The sequence below is a fragment of the Chlorocebus sabaeus genome, chromosome 8 (assembly GCF_047675955.1).
Source record: "Chlorocebus sabaeus isolate Y175 chromosome 8, mChlSab1.0.hap1, whole genome shotgun sequence".
Lineage (NCBI taxonomy): Eukaryota > Metazoa > Chordata > Mammalia > Primates > Cercopithecidae > Chlorocebus > Chlorocebus sabaeus.
In genome coordinates this window covers 41058610-41081646 of record NC_132911.1, presented here as the reverse complement: position 1 = coordinate 41081646, position 23037 = coordinate 41058610, and the positions used below count along the sequence as shown (strand labels likewise).

Here is a 23037-nt window from a genome sequence, read left to right as displayed (position 1 = left end):
AGTCTCTCCTCTGAGCCAAGTAAATGTAAACAGCATCCCTTTGGAGGGCCAGCTCCCTCTTTCTCGCGTCTATCTGACATGGATGCAGAAAAGTGGCTCTGGCCAAGCCACACTTTCAGAAGGATCAGTGTGATGCTGAACAATGTGTTTCTCATAATTCCTGCCTTGTGTCCCTGAGATCGGCTTTCTTGCAGAATTCTTATCTGGAAAAGTGTAAAGATAGGTGATGGGAGTCCATTCGGAGGCATCCCAGGCCATGTTTTCATTAATCAAACCTGATAAAGTACATGTTCCTACAAAGAGCCCTGTCAAAGTAAGCTGCACACACGTGGGAGGACACACGCAAGTCGGAGGGAATCATGCCTCATGACGGTCATTCTCAGGGTATTGCAATTGTGGATGAAGATGGAAGCTGGATGTAGATGGCCACCAGAGCTGAACTGGAGACCGTGTATCTTATTTCCACACATGGGGAAGATTGATGTGTTCTCTATGATGCAGCAGTGTGAGTTACTTGCCTGTTTCTGCATTAACTCAAATTTGTCAGTGAGGATTCCTTGTATACCGAGTGCTTTTTGAGTTCTATAGATACGGATCGAGGGTGAAACTCTTCCTCTAAGTAAATGTAACACATGAGTATTATTTTTTTAAAAAGACAGAAATTGGAGGATTCAGACCCTTTGCCACATACGCTGAAGAGGCAAGCCTTGGGAAAGAATTTGAATCTGGCAAGGTTGACCTTAAGGTGTAGGGCAGGGGTCTAGAGGGCACTCAGGTAACTCACCTGGAACGGACATCTTCTTCCCATGGCAGCAGACACCTGTCAAATCAGCCAGCGTCCGGTAAACAGAAGAGGATGGAGGATCTCATGTCGATAACCAATCAGGGTTTGTGGAATCTGAGTGATTAGCTGTTTGGGATTGGGTTCCTTTAGCCCTGACAATATTTTCTTCTTGGGTTCACAGAACTTTTGGGTTCCTTCTAGACCTAGATCTTATCCAGTCCTCTTATTTGATAAAGAAGGAATTTGACTTTCCCAACTGGAGTCCTTTTACACTCTGCCACCTGGCCTTGTCACTTAAGAGTCGATGCACAGCCTCTGAGCTTCGCCACGGAGGCGCTGACCTCCTTAGTGTGCGTATGGTGTATGGCAGGCTTTTTTGAGCTGGTTGCAGGAGAAACCTTTTTGGTTTTTTGTCTGTAATGTTCTCATAAAACAATATATAGGAATTTTTTTTCTTTCTCTCTCTGCAGGGGCTGAGCTTAGCTCTGCCCTTCTTAGCACCTCAGAGAATGCACCCTTGTCGAGAAACGTGTTTCCTAGCTCAGCTCACTTCAAGTAAGTGAGGCAGTCAGCCACACTGATGGGATTCAGTTAGGAAACAAAGAAACTGAACAATGCAAGCTGACACACAGCAGAGAAGAAAGAGAATGCTTGACTCCCTCCTCCAGGGATCAAACTTTGCATTAAGTGGCCCTGACATCCTCAGTGGGAAGACATCAGGGTGCTGGAAGGCTCTCTGTGAGCTCCGGGAATAAGGGGGTGCATTTCCCTGGGTGAGCAGCACCCTCGTCCACCTGCCACTGCATCTCTGGTCCCTGGCAGCCTCTGTGGAGGCTCTGTGGAGAGCATATCTGACCCCTGACCTTCTCCCCATGCAATGCGCTTTAACCCCTTGGCAGATCTGCTTAGTCACTCGTGTCTCCAGCCCTGTGCCCCCTCAGTTCAGGGCACGTTTTTTCCCCAACAGGAAAAAAACATGAGCAGAAAAGCCTGGGTGCTGATGCTCAGAAGTGCAGCTGATCAACCTGGATCAAGCACCAGATGTGGGAGCCAAGACTTAGACTGGGCAAAGTCACCGCATTGAACACGGTGACCGGCCTGTCTGCTGGCTTCCGTCAGCTCGCAGGGCTCTGTTTTTTGTTCTTTCTCTGCTTTTCCTGCTCTGTGACAACAGGGTGCCACTCTTGCCTCTTAAATAGCCCAATATAGTATTTGCGAGCCGCCACACTAATCATCTTGCTGTTAACAGCTCAGCACCCACAGCCGTCTTCCCTTTGGGTTGGTTTATTCCAGGGATATGAGGATCTGATTTATTTATAATTGCAGTGAGGTTAATTCCTGCCTCTGGCCACTTTCTCTGGCTTCTTCTGCAGTATCTGTAAACACCCGTAAGCTTTTTGTGGGGGAAATCTGCATGGTGATATACTTCTGCTAGGAGAGTTCAGAGCTTCCACTTGTACTGCTTTCTTCAGTGTTTTGTGCTTGAGAGTTCAGGTGGCAATTTCTTCAGCCCAGTATTTTCTCCTTAAGGAAAAGGATTTCTTTGCCCCTAGAAACTTTCCTTGCCATCTGGAAGGATTCTTTTTTCCATATATATATTTCCTCATAAAGAGAAAAGCTGTACTATGCAACATTAAGGTTAGTCAAATAGGAAGGAAAAGAACATCAGCTTTCACAGTTAGCATTAGCGAGTATTTCCTAGCAGAAATGTTTTCAGAGTTCCCGCACCTCCGTACCTCCACTAATCTGTTCTCACTCTGCCTCCAACTTCTTTCAAGGTGTCTTGGCTGTGCTGCTGTTTGGGGGACGGCATTTTAGTCTGACGGGAAGTTTGAGCTCTTGCAGAAAGTAGGCTCAGCCTTTCCAAAGTAAACCTTGAGTTTCCTCCCAAAGATGAAGCACGCTGGCTGCTAGCACAGTCACCGCAGCACCTGCAGGCTGCCTGAGAGCAGGCTCTGTATCTGGTGCCATGTTTTACCTGGTGGGAGAAGGTATTGTGAGACACACTATTCAGTTTGCACTACTGACAGAAAAAACAGAAAAACAAAAAAATTACTTCTTGCAGAAATGCGCAGAAAACCTGTGTCTTAGAATGAACAAAGTAAGGCCCATTTGCACTCAAATAGTCCCCGGCACAGTGTCTTATACATGGTAGACATAAAATGAAAGTTTGTCAGCTGAGTGTATGAATGACAGGGGATGTGGATGTGGATGTTGGAATTTTTTTTTTTTTTTTTTTTTGAGACTGAGTCTTGCTCTACCCTGGCTGGAGTGCAGTGGCGTGATCTCAGCTCACTGCAATCTCTGCCCCCCCGGGCTCAAGCAATTCTCCTGCCTCAGTCTCCCAAGTAGCTGGGACTACAGGCGCCCGCCACCACACCTGGCTAATTTTTGTATTTTTAGTAGAGATGGGGTTTCACCATGTTGGCCAGGCTGGTCTTGAACTCTTGACCCCAAGTGATCCCCCCACCTTGGCCTCCCAAAATGCTGGGATTACAGGCATGATGGACTTTTTTTTTTTTTTTTTTTTTTTTTTTTTTTTAAAGGAGAAGGCTCTTTTCAAGGTGGGTATCGGCAACTTGTGTATTAAGTTCAGGAAAAACTACATGCCCTGTTTTGGGTGACTGAGCATATAAGCATCCAGAATCTCATTCGGTCAAATAAAATTAGATATGGAAGGAATTGTTACCCTGGGGGTGGAATTCGTAGGTGGAAAACAACTGAGTTTTATTGTTACTGAAGATACATATCCTATCCACAGATCTGTACGAAATGGAGCAGTTAGGATGTTTTAGGTGCGTAAAAACCTGAGATTGGTCAATTGCTCAGTGCACTAGAGGTGTGACTCCCAGCTGAGAGCCTGTGTCTCTTTCTGAGCAGCCTTCTTGTGCATGGGAGGTGGGGGGTGGGGGTGGGCGGGCAGTGAAGAGATGGAGGCTGAGCCAGTGTTTGTCTTTTTGCATCTGGCTTATTTTACTATGCATCATGTCCTCATCTTTGGATATGACTACAAACTCTCGTAAGAAGGGGAGTGGAGAGAAGGATTTGCCCTCAAGTTCACCTTTATTTTCTGAAGCTTTTCTGGAGGTGGGTAAAGAAGAAGGGACAAGGGACGAATGGGATGAGGGGGCTGTTCACAGCTCATGCGAACTGCCCGTTTCTTTGGGTGCTGTGTTGCTCACCTGTACCACTTAATTTTTTTTTAATGGATATAAAATAGTTGCACATATTTATGGAGTATGTTTGATATTTTGATAAAAGCATCCAATGTGTAATGATCAAACCTGGGTAACTGGGGCTGGGCATGCTGTCTCACATCTGTAATCTCAGTGCTTTGGGAGGGTGAGGCAGAAGGACTGCTTGAGGTCAGGAGTTCCAGACTAGCCTCAACACCACAGGAAACATACTGAAACCCCATCCCCATTACAAATTAAATATTAACTGGGTATGGTGGCACACACCTGTAGTCCCAGCTACTTGGGAGGCTGAGGTGGGAGGATTGCTTGAACCCAGGAATTTGAGGCTACAGTGAGCCATGATCACACCACTGTACTCCAGCCTGGGCAACAAAGCAGGACTCTGTCTCAAAAAAAAAAAAAAAAAAAAAAAAAAAAAAAAAAAAAAAATTGAGTAATTGGGATATCTACTACCTGAAATCCTGATCTTTGTGTTGGAAATGTTCCAAATCTACTCTTCTAGGTAATTTGAAATATACAGTAAATGATCATTAACTATAGTTGCCTAGCTGTGCTACTGAAGACTGTATCCTACATCTTATCCTTTGAAAATACAGAACACTTCACGAACTCACATGTTTTTCTTGCACGGTGGCCATGTGAATCTTCTCTGTATTGTTCCAGTTTTACCATGTGTGCTACTGAAGTGAGCCCCTGTACCACTTTGCCATTGTAAAGCAGTGTTGAGTTGGATAGGACATCAGAGATCAGCCAGTCCATGCCCTCACCTTACTGACTGAAGGCAATAAGACAAAAAAAGTAAAGGAGTTAGGCATTCAATGACCCAGGAGCACTGTACCTGGAACCCTGTTACTGCCCACCAGCACTTCCCTGGCAGCCAGGCCAGATTGCACACCCTTGCTCCTTCCCATCCTCTCACACCCATCACGGTGGACAGTAGTTGAGGAGCTTCCTGGGCAGGGGCATCAGGTGCTCCTTTACCCTCAGGGTTTGTAGAATTTAAATGGACTGATGTCTGTGCCCAGCACACAGAAGGAGCTCAGCAATCAGTGGCTCCCTTATTGGTGGGAAAGCTGGCAGTGTAGCAGAATGGAAAGAACACGGGCTCTGGGCCAAACAGACTTGGATTAAATCCCAACCCATTAAGCTAAGCGACCACCAGAAAGTCTCTTAACCTCCCTCAGCCTGGCTCCTCATCAGCCAACTATGGATGAGAATTCCTACATGACTGTGTTGGGAGAATTGGATTTAATCAAGTGTGGACAGTTCCTGGAATACGGTGGCTGTTCAATCTGTAATAATTATTAAATCTTCTTATTGGAAAGAATTGTTTTAGGATGAAATTTAGCCCAGGAAGGAAAATTCTAGCACTAATGAAATCAGCTTGATGGGGGAGAAGTTTTTTAGGAAGAAGAATGGAATATGCTAGTTAATTCTCTGGTTAACAGAGGATTTAACTGAAGAAGTGTTTTTAAAAACCCATTTGGAAGACCTTTAATAGCTTTAGGCTGCCGGGCGCGGTGGCTCATGCCTGTAATCCCAGCACTTTGGGAGGCCAAGGTGGGTGGATCACCTGAGGTCAGAAGTTCAAGACCAGCCTGGCCAAAATGGCAAAACCCCATCTCTACTAAAAATACAAAAATTAGCTGGGGGTGGTGGCAGGTGCCTGTAATCCCAGCTACTCAGGAGGCTGAGGCAGAAGAATCGCTTGAACCTAGAGACCAAGGTTGCAGTGAGTTGAGATTGCGCTGCTGCACTCCAGTCTGGACAACAGTGCGAAACTCTTTCTCAAAAGAAAAAAAAAAAAACCCCACAAAAAAACTGCTTTATGCAGCTTCAAGGTGCTGTAGTTAACAATAACAATAACAAACAACTCCCCCTCGGAAAGCCAAACCCTAACTAGAAGTTAGGAGATCTGGGTTTTAGTGAGATGACATCCTTATGTCAAGGTAAACCTGGAAGCCTCCAGACAGTGATGAGGGCTGTATGTGGGAGCTGTGACTGCCTGGTGTTCCAGGATAGGCCCACTGAAGTTTCATTTGTGTGTTTTTTAGAAACCCTGTACCTGACATGTTCTCCTTCTAATTTAGCAGGACTTATGTATGAGGGACTTCAGAGCCCCTTTGTGCTGTTTTACTTCCCTCTGTCCCCTTTTTTTTCCAGCAGTATCTCTGGGGCAGTTTCCCCTTCCCCGACCCCAATACCTGCCTTGTGATATTCACTTCCTTTAACCAAAAAATAGACTATGCATTATAAGGCCAATGAGCATTTAAATATTGGTAAGTTTCATCCAGTTTTGCAGAAATGTGCTGGAAGCCCCAGTCTGTGTGTGTGTGTGTGCGCGCGCGCGCATGTGCGTGTGTGTGTGTGTTTAAGAAGAACAAATGGCCAAGGAAATGTCAGACCATTGCCCTGCCTCGACCTTAGGGCAGCCAATTAAACATGCGTTCGCTTTGGAAGGCTTCTCAAAGGCCTATAGATTGTGCTTGAAATCTTTGTTTAGTCTTTCAGGAACACTGTCACATGGATGATTTATCAAAGAAAGTTGTTTATCTGGCAGTAAAATAAACTCTGGGCCTGTTCAGACTAAGATTTCCCGTGAATTTTTACCATGGTAAACACTACTAACTGGCAGGTTGCAAACTCCGTGTGAAAACCAGACACATACAATACATATTTGAACTATAGCTTTGCTGTGTATGGGGTCTGGCCTGCCGCTCGTGCTTGTCACTCCCACCGTGCTCAGAGGACCTGGCACCGCAGTCTGTCTGTCTGGGCGACCAAGAAGAGGGACTTGCCCCATCGTCAGTGTGTGCAGGAGCTGCCCCTGTAGCGTGAGCCTCCCTGGGTTTGAGTGCCTCTTACTGCTGGCACCTGGGGACTTCCTAATTCAGAGGGGGCAGGCTCAGGATGGTTCCCCTTCGCATCCCACAAATAGTTGGTGATGAGTTATGAGGACAGTGAACCAGAAGCAGCCAGCTTAGGTTTCTTTGAAAATAGACCCACCTTGGCAGGGGCTGGACATGTTGACTGATTTGGGAGCCGGGACCAGGGCGTGGTGGTAGGGGGTGAAGTCATCTTCTGGATTCTGCTCAGTGTTAATGACAGTGGCAAAAAAAAAAATTTTGCTGCAGATGCTCCCCCAGTGTCTCTGGCTTTGCTAGTGGGTGGCTGTGGGAGACCCATTTGGGAATTAGGTAAGTCGAGTTCTGTGAGTGCCGCAGCACATATTTAAGTGAGGGGGTGGATGGACATATGAATGATGATGGGGAAGAGATGAAATGAAGTCTTCCAGGTCTTTCCAGGGAAGGTACTGTAGTGATTTTTTTTTTTTTTTTTTTTTTTTTTTGACAGCTTCTTGTTCTTGTCGCCCAGGCTGGTGTGCAGTGGTGTGATCTTGGCTCATTGCAACCTCTGCCTCCTAGGTTCAAGCATTTCTTCTGCCTCAGCCTCCCAAGTAGCTGGGATTACAGGCACCCACCACTACGCTCGGCTAATTTTTTTTCTTTTTTTTTCTTTTTTTTTTTTTTGAGATGGAGTCTCTCTTTCTTGTCTAGGCTGGAATGCAGTGTCATGATCTCAGCTCACTGAAACCTCTGCCTCCTGCGTTCAAGCAATTCTCCTGCCTCAGCCTCCTGAGTAGCTGGGATTACAGGCGTGTGCCACCATGCCTGGCTAATTTTTGTATTTTTAGTAGAGACAGGGTTTCACCATGTTGGCCAGGCTGGTCTCGAACTCCTGACCTCATGATCCGCCCACCTTGGCCTCCCAAAGTGCTGGGATTCCAGGCGTGAGCCACTGCACTGGCCTGTAGTGAATGATAGTGGTTTTTTCAGGGAGACTGCTGGATTATAAACTGCTTGTTCTTACAGTCCCAGCCAGCCCCAGATGCTGGAGTTTCTGTGTCCCACTAGCCTTGGGGTTCTTCCTGCAGGGCTGAGTTTAAGATGGTTGTGGGTAGCTCCCATAACTCATGCTGCACCCTGGGTCCTTCTCATCTCAACTCCTCAAAGGGAGGGGCAGGAGCAAGAACTGGGGACTCCTGAGAGAAGGTGACATTTGTGTCTGTTTGGGCTTTTGGGGTTAGGATCTCGGTGCATGTGCAGAGCTTCCATATAGATGTTTGAGTCTTGAATGTAAAAGGTGTTGGTCTGTTGGGTTTGGGGGGCTGTGAGCCTGAGAGCTGAGGTTATTTGACAGTTCTTAGGGACTGATGTGCAGGTAATAGATGCTTACTGACTTGCATATATTTGAAGGCATAAAAGAGGTATTTTCTGTAGGGCAGGAATTAAGGGAAATCATTTGCAAATTCTGAAAGGATGTCTGTGAGTTGTAAAGAGATGCCAAAATAGTACTTTGGCAGTGGGGAGAAAACGAGAAACCAGCTTCCCTAAATGATGTTCTTTCTCATTCAGGCAGGATTATGAGGGGGATTTTCTCTCTCTTGTTTTCTCTAGCCCTTCCATCAGCTTTCTCCGCAGGACATTTCCTTTTGGGACTACCTCAGATGTGTTCTCTTCTCTTTGTGAGCTCTTTGAAAATTATTTCACACTGGTGTCTTCCGCAACGGATGCATTCAGCTTTGGGGAATGGCTTACGGCTGAAGGAAATCCCCAACTGTATGTCGGTGGCACCAGAGCTAGAAACAAGCCTGGATAAGCACTTTAAACCCTGAGAACAGCTGCTGCCTGGAGAGCGCATTCCCTCCTGCAGTACTCCATAGGGTGGCCGTGCCAGCCCGCTGTGCTTGCCTCTCAGGCTCATAGACAGCCTGGGCACCCTCCACTTTTCCTTTGGTCTCAGCACCATATGGAGGACCCTGTTCTTGCCCTCGACATATTTAAGAATCTGGAGGCCAAGTGTGGTGGCTCACGCCCGTAATCCCAGTGCTTTGGGAGGCTGAGGCAGGAAGATTGAGCCCAGGAGTTCAAGACCCTGTCTCTACAAAAATTAAAAAAAATAGCCAGATGTGGTGGCACATTGTGGTCCCAGCTACTTGGTGGGATGTGCGTTTGAGCCTGCAAGGTCAAAGTTGCAGTGAGCTGTGTTCAGGACACTGCACTCCAGCCTGGGTCTGAAACAGGGCGAGACCTTGTCTCAAAACAGAAACAAAAACATACCCCCCCACAAAACCCCCAAGAATCTGGTGGGTGAGGCAGGCCTTTGCCATGCTTGTTTGTCTCTGTTCTTTGGTATCTTCAGATGCCTTTGTGTATAGTTCTAGCTCTCAGGCCTGAAGGAGGGAGGGGTGTTCGGTGGGGCCTGGAGAAATTCAGGGAAGTTTCTTGGAGGAGATGAGGATCTAACTGTCAGGCTGAAGATTAATGGAGAAAGTAAAGGAGGGCATTCCTGGTGTCAGGAGACGAGGACAGGGAAAGGGAGTTAAGACTCAAAGCAAGTAGTAATTCTTCAATTGATGAAACCTAAGCTAGTAAATAAATACAGAGGAGAATGTTGGTTTGTCATTTGTCAGTTATAACAACTCACTCCCCATTCTGTGTTCTGGTTAGCCCTGGCCCACAGCGTGGGGACTCAAAGGCTGGATCAAGGTATGGGAGGGGGAGTTGCTTCTTCCGATTTGCAGCTGTCTGTGTACCCAGCTCAAAGGGTGACGAGGTCCCGGCAAGGCTGCACCTGCTCCTGTGGTGCAGCAGTTGGAATGAATGGCCCATGTGTTTCAGGGTTCCCTCGTGGTTGTGGCCATGGGCCCAAGTCAGAGATGACACCCAGGGAGTGCATAGCTGCAAGGGGAAGGAGTTCAGTCAGGTAAGTACTTGTTGTCAGCCCTGGGCAAGGTGCTGAGAAGTGCACAGGCAAGATTTGAGCCTTGAGAGCGGCCTCTCATCTCCACGTAACCCGCAGCCACTGCTTCCACTTACAGGATGCAGGGCTGGCTGGAAAGAGTCCCGACCTTTGTTCTGAGATGTAGAGGCACTAAAGCCAAGATGTCCGCACAGTGCCAAATGCCAGCTGGCACCCAAACTCTCCGGTCACAGGGTCTTTACTCTTAACACACATTCATTTAAAAACAGGCTCATGATGTGTGTTTGTGCATGTGTTTTCTTTTGAAAATTTAACCACCTGCAGAAGGTGTGCACTCTTGCAGAGATAATTCAACAATCGTTGGGCTTTTACTGAGTCCTGCTTAGTCTATACCACATCTGTTGACTAGAATCCACATCCAAAAAGATTTTAGCTGTGTAGACAGAAGTGTTGATATCATTTCTTCCCAGGGCTTGGGAAGAGGGAAGTCTCCATAATTGTATTAGTTTGTTCTCACACGGCTATAAAGATACTACACCATTCTGGATACTTTATAAAGAAAAGAGGCTTAATTGACTCACAGGTCCACATGGCTGGGGAGACCTCAGGAAACTTACAGCCATGGCATAAGGGGGAGCAGGCACGTTCTACATGGCGGCAGGTGAGAGTGTGTGAAGGAAGTGAAGGGGGAAGAACCCCTTATAAAACCATCAGCTCTTGTGAGAACTCACTCACTATCATGAGAACAGCATGGGGGAAACTGTCCCTGTGATCCAGTCACCTCCCACCAAGTCTCTCCCTCAACACCTGGGGATTATAGTTCAAGAAGAGATTTGGGTGGGGACACAAATCCTAACCATATCAATAATCAAAGCCAAAAGGGGCTGCTATGGGGTCCTTGCTGCAAAGAATTCTGCAGCCGTCTCCTCCCTCCAAGTGCTCTGAACCCAAGTTAAGCCCACACCTGAGTCCAGGAGCGGAGGTTTTTAATGGTGTAATTCTGCCTGGGGTGTGTTGCCTTTGAAGTGTGTTATGAGTGTGAAGCCCTGCAGTGAGCCGCGGGCTGGCCAGACAGGGGCTAGTGAGTTTTGGAGGAGAGGTTGAGGGTGTCTGTATTTAGGGGCCCCTGGCCACACTGGGGTACCTTGCTGTCCGCACTCCTGGGGCCTGTTTGAGGCAGAAGCTTTGGGTTTGTCACAGGCTTCGCCAAGGTGCCTCTGTCCATGCTCCAGCCCTGGCTCACAGTGCCTTTGTGCTGCTCCTCATGGTGTTTCCTGCCTCAGGGAGGAAACGCCTGGATTAACCTAATCTCATGTTAGTGTCACAGACCCAGTCAAGGCTAATTGCATGGTATGCGTGCTGGGCTCCACGCTGGTGAATGTCCAGAAAATGGCCATGGGGTGTGACTGGGAAGTAGTTCTGCTCTGCCAGGACTTACCATCTAGAGGAGATCAGGAGATGCAGAGATGCCTGTGATAGAGAAGAGCTGGGAGCCACAGGAGCATAGAGCAGGGAGCTGATCTTCAAGGGAAATGAGAAAAGGGAGCTGCAGAGATGAGAGACCCTGTGCTGTCCTCCATGGACCTGGTAGGCATTTGTCCTCCATGGACCTGGTAGGCATTTGTCCTCCATGGACCTGGTAGGCATTTGTCCTCCATGGACCTGGTAGGCATTTATCAGGCAGCAAAGGTGGGCCTAGGAAGATAATCCCAGCGGAGATCAGACTAGGTGCTGCGACGCTGCACTGGGGAGTGGTGAATCTCTTTGTGGTTAGCTTATCAGGCTGTGGTGGCGAGTGTCTAGAAATGATGACAAAACAGGCAAAAGACAGCTTGTGCAGCTATCTGACTGCTTTCTTACAGAATGGAGATTTGGCCTTGTTGGCAACACAGAGACACTGGGAACCTATTTTAAAACATGACTATCTTATATCTTTAAAAAAGACCTCAAAAAAAAAAAAAAAAAAAAAAAAAAGAGAAAAGGAGGAGGAAGAGGAGGACCTCATTAATCAAATAATGAAGTCCTAATGGCAGAACTGCAGACACCAGTGGTGAGACATTTTGGACAGGGAGCCTCTGAGTGAGGGTGGGAGGGAGAGAGGAGCCCTGGAGCCATGTCCCTGAGGAGAGGGCTCAGGGTGGTGCCTGTTGGGTCTGGGCCTGCTCAGGGCCACCCACTTGAAGGAGCCCTCGGGAGGTGGCTGATGAGGTCAGCACAGCTGCCCTGGCCGTCAGGGAAGGGGCCATCTGCAGCGGTCAGTGCCCCGGGACACCTGCGTTCTGCGTGTGCAGCGTGGGAGCCAGAACCTGTAATCAACTCAGACTTGGGTCACTGCAGAACTGGCCATTACCAAGAGCAGTTGTCATTAGGACCCATAAATGGCCCTGACTTTTCTTTCCAGACCTTGTTATTGATCAGGAGCAGGAGGCACAGTGCCTCCAGAGCCAGCCCTAAAGCATTGCACTGGAAATGGCATTCATGAGGGCCTGTGGGGCTGGGTTAGCCCAGGTGTCTGGAGCTTCCCTGAAAGAGGGAGGCAGGAGAGGCTGCAGCGACAATAAGGGACAAGGGGAGGTGCGTGTGTGGTATGTGTGTGTTTATGCCTCTGTGCACATGGGGCTATGTCTGCGAGATGTGGGTGTCTGTTGATGCCTGTGTATAGCCGGGGGACACAAGGGATCACCTGCTGTGCACACATGTGTGTTTGTGTCTGTCTTTGCGTGTGTATGGGTCAGTCTGTGAAGTGTGGGTGTAGACAGATGTGGGTAGTGTGTGGTGTGATGGGCTGTGTACATGTGCCCTCCTGCGCGTCTGTCTGTGTGTGCATAGCACATCTGCCTGGTGAGCCTGGCTGTGCCAGGCAGCTGCCTTTTCCAGCTGATCTGACCTTCCCAGGGACTTGGTCTCCACTGGTGCGGCCCAAGGCTCACTTCGTCCCCCAGCACTTGAGAGAGACACTGTCTAGAACATGCTGCTAATCCACCATCCTCCAGAAGAGTTTCTGAGAAGCCCAGGAGGGATTTCTCTGCAGTGATGCCATTATACAAACTGAGTGCCATCTTTGTAAGTTTGGGGAACACTCCTACGGTCTTGGTATTTTGTTTATTACTTTGAGTGCCAAATAGACCTTTTTTTGTTTAAGTTTCTGTGTTTGCAGCAAGTCCATTTAGAACTGCTGGTTCTCTGGGCAGGAGTCACTTCCTTAGCTGATTCCAGCGGTTAGCAGGGATTAGCATAAAGGCTGTGCTGTAATGCCTAGGATTTAAAGAGTGCATTGGAAAGAACACTTGTAGCCTTAGGAGCTGTACAGGTGTGAGCCCAGTGCCTGGTTCTACCACCTACTGTGTCAGTGCCCGCAAGTCACCAAAGCACTCGGTGGCTCAGTTTACCCACTTGTTAAAAAACAAAAACAAAGACTTGCGTTAGAAGATAAAATATGGAGTAAGAAAAAAAATAACACAAGTTCTGGAGTCCTGGCACCTAGTTTCTGCACTGCTACTGAACTGTTTGTAACTTTGGCCAGTCAGCTCAACTCTCCGAGCCTGTTTCCTTAGGCGCGTTGAAGGGGTCACCATAGGTGATCTGTGATCTCCTCCAGCTCTGCAGTTGGGTGGTTTTGTTCTGTGGCAAAAACTCTGTGACTTGCTCTCTAGGTGTAAAATCTTGGTTGGCACCTCCTGCTCCCCAGGCAAGGCCCCTGGGAACACTGGCCTTCACCTTGAGTGCATGGGGAAGAGGAGCCTCTATGTGCCTGAGAGGGTGGAGCAGATGGAAACTGAGTTGGACGCATTCATTGAAGGGTAGAGTTGGGGGTGCAGTGGAGGGCGTAGGACCACTGCAAAGGGTAGTGCATTGTATAAACTGTGGATCAGTGGTCTCTGACCAGGGCTGGGAGCTGCTGGACATCGTGGTCCCAGCGCCATCTTCTTGGGCTGGTCCCCGCATTTGCAGCCTCTCTCCTGAATGTGTCTCTGTGCTGCTGCTGCTTCCTGTGTTCTCAGAAACCCAGCGACGGACGTCGTAGGAGCCCCTTCCACTGCATAGGGTAGGAGAGAGCCTCCTTTGGGGAAGCAGTTTGGAAGCAGTTACTTTCTAAAACTCAGAACTGAGTTTTCATTCCTGCCCATAATTTACTAGTCACATGGCTTTGGCCAAAGGCAGTGCTTGGAACCACAGTTTTCTCATTTGCCAAATGATGGCCATCATGCATCCCCCACAGAGCTGGTGTGTAGACCCCATAAGTGTAGACCCCATGGAAGAGTCTTGGAAACTACAAAGTGCAATGTAGTTTTTATTTATTGGACAGGGTCTCTGTTGCCCAGGCTGGACTGCAGTGGCACAATCATAGCTCAGTGCAGCCTCGAACTCCTGGGCTCAAGCGATCTTTCTGCCTCTGCCTCCCAAGTACAGGGACTACAGGTGCATACCACAACACGTGGCTAATTTTTATTTTTATTTTATTTTTTTTGGAGACAGAGTCTCACTCTATCATCCAGGCTGGAGTGTGATGGTGTGATCTCAGCTCACTACAACCTCTGCCTCCCGGGTTCAAGTGATTCTCCTGCCTCAGCCTCCTGAGTAGCTGGGATTACAGGCGCCCACCACCACACCTGGCTAATTTTTGTATTTTTCGTAGAGACAGGATTTCACCATGTTGACCAGGCTGGTCTTGAACTCCTGACCGCAGGTGATCCACCTGCCTCAGCCTCCCAAAGTGCTGAGATTACAGGCATGAGCCTCTGTGCCCTGCCAAATTTTTAATTTTTTAAAAATCGAAACGGGGTCTCGTTATGTTGCCTAGGCTGGTCTTGAACTCCTGGCCTCAAGTTATCCTCCTGCCTATAGGCATGAGCTATCATGTCCAGTGTACAAAGTGCGGTTCTCCTCTAACTCGTCATTCACCCCGTGGCGGCCAGTCCCAGCTGCCCTCTCACAGCTCCGTGTGGCATCCCTGGAAGGGCTTCCTGTTTATGTGAAGGCTGTCAGGACGCCCTGTGGTCCCTTCCCTTAAAGCATTTGTGACACATGCTGCAGTCTCCTTAAACCATAGCAGGTGAATGCATTTCATAGATATACCAAATTGAAGCCAGGATAGTAAAGGTAATGTATTTCTCAGAGAAGTTTAAAAAGAACTTCAGAGGTTATAATAATACACACCGATCTATCCGCTCACCTTCTCTGTGGACTCACAGGGAGAGCAAATATTAGCTGAAGACCCTGAGATTGAAAGCATTAAATCAGAGAGGATGCTTGAAAAATCCAGGCTTGAGATGTAGAGTCAGGCTCACCCCCAAAGAGGGAACAGAGCCCACAGCAGGCCCTGGTACAGGTGGGATGGATGCATCGGGGCCACCAGCCTGCAGTGGCACGTGACCTGGTGCTCTAACCCACCCTCCATGCTGTTCCTCTGAGCCGATACCAGCATTTAGAATGAGCACTCAGCATCGCTTCGGCCATGGCGGCCGATGGCAGAGATTTTGTGTAAGAGGAACTGTGAGCTGAGAGAAAACGAGCTGGCACGCCTGTCATTCCTAGACATTTCCCACTTTCTCGGGGCCTGGCCATTCTCTTCCCCATATTCCCCCTTCAGATGGACAAGCCCATGTGTTTCAGGATGTCCACCTCCTAGGACTGCAGGTGTCAGGAGGAAAACAGATGTGAGGGCCAAGGTTGTGCAGTCCAGCAAAGGGAACACTCCTGTGTGGCACCGGCAGAACTGGGCTTGAGGAAATGAAACTTTGTTCAGTAGAGGGGCGGACTGCCTTGTTCCGTGGTAGGGTCCCACTGTGGAAGTTATTCAGAGACCTGGCGGCCTTTTAGCTGTGATACCTGGAGGCCTGCACTGGACAGGAAGCCAGAGGCATGACCCACAGGACTCTTTTTCAGCCCCTCAGATGCCACGCTTAGGGCACTCACTGTGTGCTTTCTGGCTTGTGACTTCTCCCCAGAAGTTGGCTGTGTTGGTGGGTGAACCTTTCTTCTGGTGGAGTGTAAGATGATCTTCCTGAGGAGGGTGGAGGAGCCAACTCAGGAAGGTGAAGGGACCTCATCTCTTTAGGTCACCAGCAGTGTACGAATCCCACCCTTGAAATTAGTTCCTAGCTGCCCCTGACCTCGTGTGTGGACCCACTCTTCAGCGAAGAAAGGGATGACGCCCGGGTATGTAAAGACGGAATCCTGGAGTCATTCCATGTTGCGTGTCTTGGAGAGGAAGGCCAGATGGCCTGGAGCATTCTAGTGGCCGTGACTCTTTGGGAACGGACCTCCCGTTGCCAGCAAGGAGGCCCCGTGGACGTGGAATGAAGTCCAGGCCTGGGGCTGAACCCATCCCCCTGCCCCTGCTTCTTTTGTCCAAGGAGGAGCCACCGGCCCCATACTCCCTCTGCCTCCTTTGGTGTCGATTTTCCTGGTGACTTTGGAAAACAAATCCTTTTTTGCCTTCACAGTTGTGTCCGCGTGTGTGTGCAGCGGGGGAGGCGGTGGGAAGGTTGAGTGGGAACCGCCCCTGCCTCGGAACAGGAGTAGAATCCATGTATTGTGTTGGGTTTCCCCTGTGACTGACAGCTCTTTGCCCGGAGCCTTCTTCGCTTACAGACTTAATGTATCTCCTGGCAGGTTTCCTTGTTTTGGATGATTACTCGAAGTCGGGAACAGGCAAGCCCAGGGAGGAACACAGAGTGTTTCTCTCTCTTGGGTTCATCGTCCCCATCCCTGTCCCCCCATTCCCGATGCTGTTTGGGAGTGGGGTGGTGCCAGGAATCAGGTCTGGGCCAGCTGGAAACTCTGCGCTTCTGCCTTACCCACCCACGCCCTCCCCCTGCCTGGTTCCATAGAATGAGGACCCTGAGTTGGAGTGGAAACGTTGCCTGTGCCTCCTCTGGAGCCCTCAGCCTGAGAGTTTCTGGGGACTCACACCCCAAAACTCCACACAGAACACCAAAGGGTGGCCACTTCCAAGGCAGCTGGGAGGGATCATTGGCACTCCTGACCCCAGCCTGGACCTGGCCATCCCATCCGGTGGAGCCTCCATTCTGCTTGAGCTAACTGAGCATGCCTGTCTGTCCTAGGTCCCTGCCTCACCCCAGTATGCTCTTCAGAGGAGGCAGGGCAGGGGCACTCCCTGGCACTCGCAGGGGTTCAGTGCTTCCTGATTTGGAAGGGCTGGAGGGCTGGGCCACAGCCCGGCTGTTGTATCTGACTATGGTCCTGGGATGAGTGCGGCCAGGCGGGCTGACCTCAGGGTCCCTGGCTCCCGGCTTTCCTGCCTCACTGCAGCTACATTTCTGTCAGGAAATGACTTATCTAATAGTAAGCTGGGGCTGCACTTCTTCAGCCTATAGTGGGGCTTAGTTCTCTGGTTTTTGGCATTTTGTTCTGGCAGGGAAGTGGGGAGCGACTTGCTTGCATTTGTGGAAGAAAGGAGGGAGGCTGATTGAGCCTGTGGGGCTGGAACCTGAGGGGCTGGGACGTCACCCTTCCGGAAATGTGTGCCTGAAGGGAATAGTGTGTGGGGAACGAGGGGCAGGGGACAGCAGTGGCTCCAGGTAGTCGGGAGTCCTGGTTCTGGTGCAAGCTCAGATGGTGACGGCTGAGGGACTGGGGACCTCATTTTCTCTCTGGGCCTTAGTTTTCTGATCGGTAAAATGAGACTTTGGTTAGGTGGTCTCTTAAATCCCATTGTGCTTTAATATTCTGTGCAGTTATATGTGAAGTTCGTGTTCCTTAAACACTCATGTGCCACAAAGCACAATTTTTCTTCAGAGGAAATCTCACCTGGAACTCCATTGTGGAAAACCAGGCAGCATAGGCCACCAGGTTGGAAGCAGAGGGGACTAAGTGTCAGGCTGGCTTGGCCTACACTTACTCTTGGGGTGCATCTGTGGGACACAGGGAAGAGTGAGTGTCTGACCTCAGGGAAGAAGGGCAGAGTGAACTCAATGAGACACTGAATCTGTACTTTCTCCCTGAACTGGAGCATTGGCCCTGGCCTCACAGCCTGGGGGTACGCATGATGGCAGGCCATGTCAGCCTGCCGGCCTGCGCTTGCCTGCACTTTCTAGCTGCTCCCAGAGGCTTTGCCTCTGCCTCACCCCAGAATGCTCTTCAGAGGAGGCAAGGGAGACCCCTCCCCCTATGCCACCCTCCCTGGGCTCTGTAGACTGAGCAGGTGTGGTCCTGCAGGCTGGGCTCTGTGGAGTGAGCAGGTGCAGTCCCTGCAGGTCACTTCATTTGCTGCTGCCCTGAGCAGCTGTCCTGGCTGCTGTCAGCCATGCTGGAGGTCCCTGGGTATTTGCAGCCCAGCATCTCCTGAGTGGTAGCTCCATTGCCAGCCTGAGGGTCCCTGTGGCGCTTTCAGCCATCACAGTGCCGCCAGAGCACTGTGCCCAGCGCATGAGTGGGGTTCGCTGTGGGAGGGGCCCTCCGGCAATGTTCTCCGGGCCCTGGTGTGTCCCAGCCTCTAGTGAAAGAGCTCTTCAGTGTGTTTACCCAGCACTTTCTTCCCACAGTTGTGGCTGGTTTCCATAATAGCCACTGTGCTGCACCTGGAGCTGCTGTTCTCCTCCTCCTCTTCTATTTGAGTCTGGGCTAATGAACCAGATTCTTTCTTACTATTCTTGGATTATCTAGCTTCCCATCCTCACTCAGTGATGAGGCTCCGGTCAGCCACTCTAGATGTGCCTGCCTAGGTTTGGATCCTACTTGCTGACAGTCTTTAAGTTTGCCATGGCAAACAGGTAATGCTGGTGGGGCTGTAGGCAGTCCCCCAGAGGGTCCCCTGACCCAGCTAGGACACCTTGTGTACAGCAGTAGGTTGGATGGAACAGTCAGACTGAGCAAAGTAACAAGCTCTAATGAACTCTTTGTGTTAGCCCAACTCATCAATAGATACAAGAAAATTGGAGGAGTTTGGCCAGGCATGGTGGCTCACACCTGTAATCCCAGCACTTAGGGAGGCCGAGGCAGGTGGATCACCTGAGGTCAGGAGTTAGAGACCAGCCTGACCAACATGGCGAAACCCTGTCTCTACTAAAAATACAAAAATTAGGCAGATGTGGTGGTGGGTACCTGTAATCCCAGCTACTCTCAGGAGGCTGAGGCAGGAGAATCACTTGAACCCGGGAGGCAGAGGTTACAGTGAGCCGATTTTGTGCGACTGCACTCCAGCCTGGGTGACAGAGTGAAACTCTGTCTCAGAAAAAAAAAAAAAAAAGAAAAGAAAGTTGGAGGAGTTTAAGTTTTTTTCTTTTTAGTTTCTGTAAAAATAGCGTTGATCTGAATGATTTTTACAAGTTTAGCTGCTGACTTTGGCCTGATCTTCTGATCACTTCATTGGATTGTCTTTAAGTAAATCTTGAGCATGGCTGAAACAGCAATCAGGGGCCTGCACGTTTTCTGTCTAGATGGTCTTATGGGGTTTCTTATCTGGCCACCAGGTCTGTCTAATGCAGAGAGCGTGACCTATCCGCGGGACAAGGCCTGAAGATCACCCTACTCCCATTCTGTGGGAGGCACACACACTCTGAAGGGACTCGGAGGCGGAGATAGATGTGACACCTACCTGGTGGTCTAATTCTGACACTTGTCAGGGAAAAGTACTTTTTACTGTAGCAAAGGGAAGGAAAAACAAAGACATGACTGACTTGAAACTTCATAAAGAAAGATATTGAAATCTACATCTAGAAAGAAAGGAAGAAACAGGATGGAGAGTCATGTCATCCAAGGTCATGTAATAAAAGCAAGAATCTAAATTCAGCAATGCTCTTATCTGTGAGATACGTTGAAATCTTCATTCTTTTGGAGTGGAATGAAGAAGAATGAGATTGTAGATCGCCACAGAGAGCTTCTTGAAAGAACATAGGGAAATGAATCAAAATTTTTAAAGCTGGAGTTATTTTGGCCCGATCAGTGTAAAAAACCTTTATTTGCATGTCTCTGGCTTTTCCTGAAAGCAGGGCAGTACTTTAAAATTGGACAGAAAGCCAGGAAAATAATAAATGAATGGATGAATAAAGTATAGATAAACATGTATATAACTCTGTACATATATTTGTGTATATAATTTATTTTTGAATATTTAGTTTCAAAAAGGCAATGTATTCACATTGTATAAAATAAAAAATGTCCAAATAATGCAGAATTAAAAGTAAGAGGAACATGTTGCCATGTTCAAAATGCTTTCCCATGCTTGAGTTTATTTTTATTTTATTTTAAAATTTATTAATTTATTTCTATTTCAGATTTCCAAACAAGCATTTTTTTTCTTTTGTGTTTTTGGAGGCAGGGTCTTGCTCTCCCTCCCAGATTGGAGTGCAGTGGCACAATCATAGCCTGACCCCCTGGGCTCAAGCAGTCCTCCCACCTCCCAGCCTTCTGAGTAGCTGGGACTACAGACCCACACGACCAAACCTGACTAGTTAAAAAAAATATATAGAGACTGAGTCTTGCTATGTTGCCCAGGCTGGTCTCAAACGCCTGGGCTCAAGCCATCCCCCTACCTTGGCCTCCCAGAGTGTTGGGATTATAGGCCTGAGTCCCTGCGTGGCCAAAACCTAATTTTTAACATTACAAAACACAGAGTTACAGGGTGCACACATCTGAACACTTTGGGTGACAGTCCCTTTGCCATGCAGGCAAACCAGGGACAGTGAGAGGCAGATGTGGGAGGCAACCAACCAGCTACCCAAAAGGCCCTTAGCAACCCAGTCCTATAGGGTGATGAGAGGAATGGAGGGGCCACCTCTTGCGTCCCTGGCCCTGAATGCTCTGAAGGTCTCCAGCAGTCTTGTGAATTGTCTTTGCAGCTAATTTCAAGCTCTACATACAAATGAGGACCCTTTGGAAGCTGTTTATTTGTTGACCATGAGGCACGACATACGCATTTGCCAGAGGTGCTCTGGGCAAATCATGGTCAGGGTAGGTGAGAACACCAGAGAGCGGTCAGCAAGGATGGAAGGGGATCCTAGATTTTGAGACTGTGCCTTTCCCAGTTGGCCATGTATATGAAATTCATCACCCCGTAGGCTGTGGGGGTTTCCCCTGCACACAGCACGCAGCTCCTCAGGTTACTGATCGTGCTCAGCCAGGGTGTGTTGTGAGCCAGGCTTCTGGGATCAAAGTCCAGCTCTGCCATGGACTAGTTGTGGGACTTGAACCTTTTTGTCCCGGTGTCTTCATCTAGAAACTGGATGTCATTATTGGACTATCTGCCTTCTAGGAGGTTAGAGGTGTCCTGGAGTGCGTCTACTGATAGGTGCATAGACCAGACCCCGGCCTGGGCGAGCACTCAGTGACCACTGGCTCTTGCTGCTGTTGTTAGTGCTGAAGTGGAGGTCTGTGCAGAGAGTTCCAGTCTCACGAGTGAGTCTGTGAACATCCAGGCAGTGGCTGAGCTCTTTCCATTTCTCTGTTCATTTGTGTGCCCCTTGAGTGTTTAGCTGAGCCGCCTGATGCATCGGGCATTGCACTAGTCATTGAACAGAGAGTGGATGAGTTGTGGGCCATGTCCTACATGAGGTCGCAGAGGGGAGGAGGAGAGGTGGGAACATTCCTGGGTCGTTCTCCTGCAGAGCTCTGCTGCATCAATGTTGAGGAAAGGAGACCCAGGAAGGCCAAGGCTAGACTGGGCTGGGGAGGCATCAGGGAGAAGATGGTCTGTAGCTTAGCCTGAAGCACAGGTGACCTGCACCCCCTTGCTTCAGAGGGAACAAACCGATAACATGATAAAGGGAGAAGAGTGAGGTGCACCTGCTGCCATTTTGCAGAGGCATTGGACTAACTTTGTCAGGGGTCTGTCAGTGAAGGGGTCAGCAGCCCCCTAGGCCTCTGCTCCCCATCTGTCACATGGGATGGCACCAAGACCTGCTGATTATTTTGTGTGGAGTGTGTCAGGTGTTTTTTGGGAGCTGTCTTTGAGTTTAGAGAACTTTGTGACCAAGATGGTGCTCTTGTGCTGCTATCTGCCCTGCAGGGCTGGCCTCGGGCACATACAAGCAAGGCCTCTGGGGGTGGAGTGGCTTGGGCATTGTTACCATCTGAGATGTGGGATGTTCCCATTGTGTGGTCTGGGATTCTCTACTGGATTTCAAAGACAGGGAAAGGAAATAGGAAGATGCAGCTGTAGCTCGCCATTGCAGGCAGGGAGACTGAGATGAATGGGTCCATCTCAATGAATGAACATATTCATTTTGCAAATGGCTACGCTGGGAGCCAGAGAAGAAAAATGATTTTACCCAAGTTTATGCTAAAGGTTAATGGTGGAGTCTAATCCACTAAAACGTGGGTGGTGGGGTTGGTCAGCTGGGGTCTGCTGACTCTCCACTTGGGGTCCTTTCCTCTAAATGTCCTGCTTCTTGCTATCCAAGCTCTTGTTTTCTTGACTTTGCAAGCAACCACAGCTCTGGAATAGACCTCAGCAATTCTGTAAGTAGTGCTGACCACCTTGCCCTAGCTCCGCTGTGTCTTGGACAGGCCTGTGCCAATTTTGCTGGCTTCCACCTGAGCTCCAGTGGGTTTGGGGGGCTGTCCTGGGCCTCTAGGATATTTAGATATCATCCAAGAAAGAGTCCTTAAAAGGTACCACTGTGAATAACCAAAGTGACAAATCAAACAACCCACCCTGTCCCAACCCTTAGACTCTTTAAACCAGTGGTTCTCAAGTGTGATCCCCAGACCAGCAGCATTAACATCACTTAGGGACTTGTTAGAAATGCACATTCCGGCCGGGCACGGTGGCTCAAGCCTGTAATCCCAGCACTTTGGGAGGCCGAGACGGGCGGATCACGAGGTCAGGAGATCGAGACCATCCTGGCTAACACAGTGAAACCCCGTCTCTACTAAAAATACAAGAAAATTAGCCGGGCGTGGTGGCAGGCGCCTGTGGTCCCAGCTACTCGGGAGGCTGAGGCAGGAGAATGGCGTAAACCCGGGAGGCGGAGCTTGCAGTGAGCCGAGATCGCGCCACTGCACTCCAGCCTGGGGCACAGAGCAAGACTCCGTCTCAAAAAATAAAAAAATAAAAAATAAAATAAGAAATGCACATTCCTGGCCAGGCACAGTGGCTCATGCCTGTGATTCCAGCACTTTGAGAGGCCAAGGTGGGTGGATCTCTTGAGGCCAGAAGTTTGAGACCAGCCTTGGAAACATAGTGAGACACCATCTGTACAAAACTAAAGTTTTTTTTTTTTTTTTTAAATTAGGTGGTGTGGTGGCTCATGCCTGTAGTCCCAGTTACTCAGGAGGATCCCTTGAGCCCTGGAGCTCAAGGCTGCAGTGAGCTGTGATCGCACCACTGTA

At 49.1% G+C, this 23037-nt stretch overlaps 1 protein-coding gene and 1 non-coding gene across 2 annotated transcripts in view; one reads left to right on the top strand and one right to left on the bottom strand.

Annotated features, from left to right (window-relative positions):
- Positions 1–23037, top strand: part of SFRP1 (secreted frizzled related protein 1) — a 45365-nt gene that overhangs the window by 6756 nt on the left and 15572 nt on the right. The gene's annotated exons all lie outside the window — the stretch shown is intronic.
- Positions 4568–4674, bottom strand: LOC119618953 (U6 spliceosomal RNA). Its single transcript, XR_005235297.1, has one exon. It is a non-coding gene; the product is annotated as a U6 spliceosomal RNA (small nuclear RNA).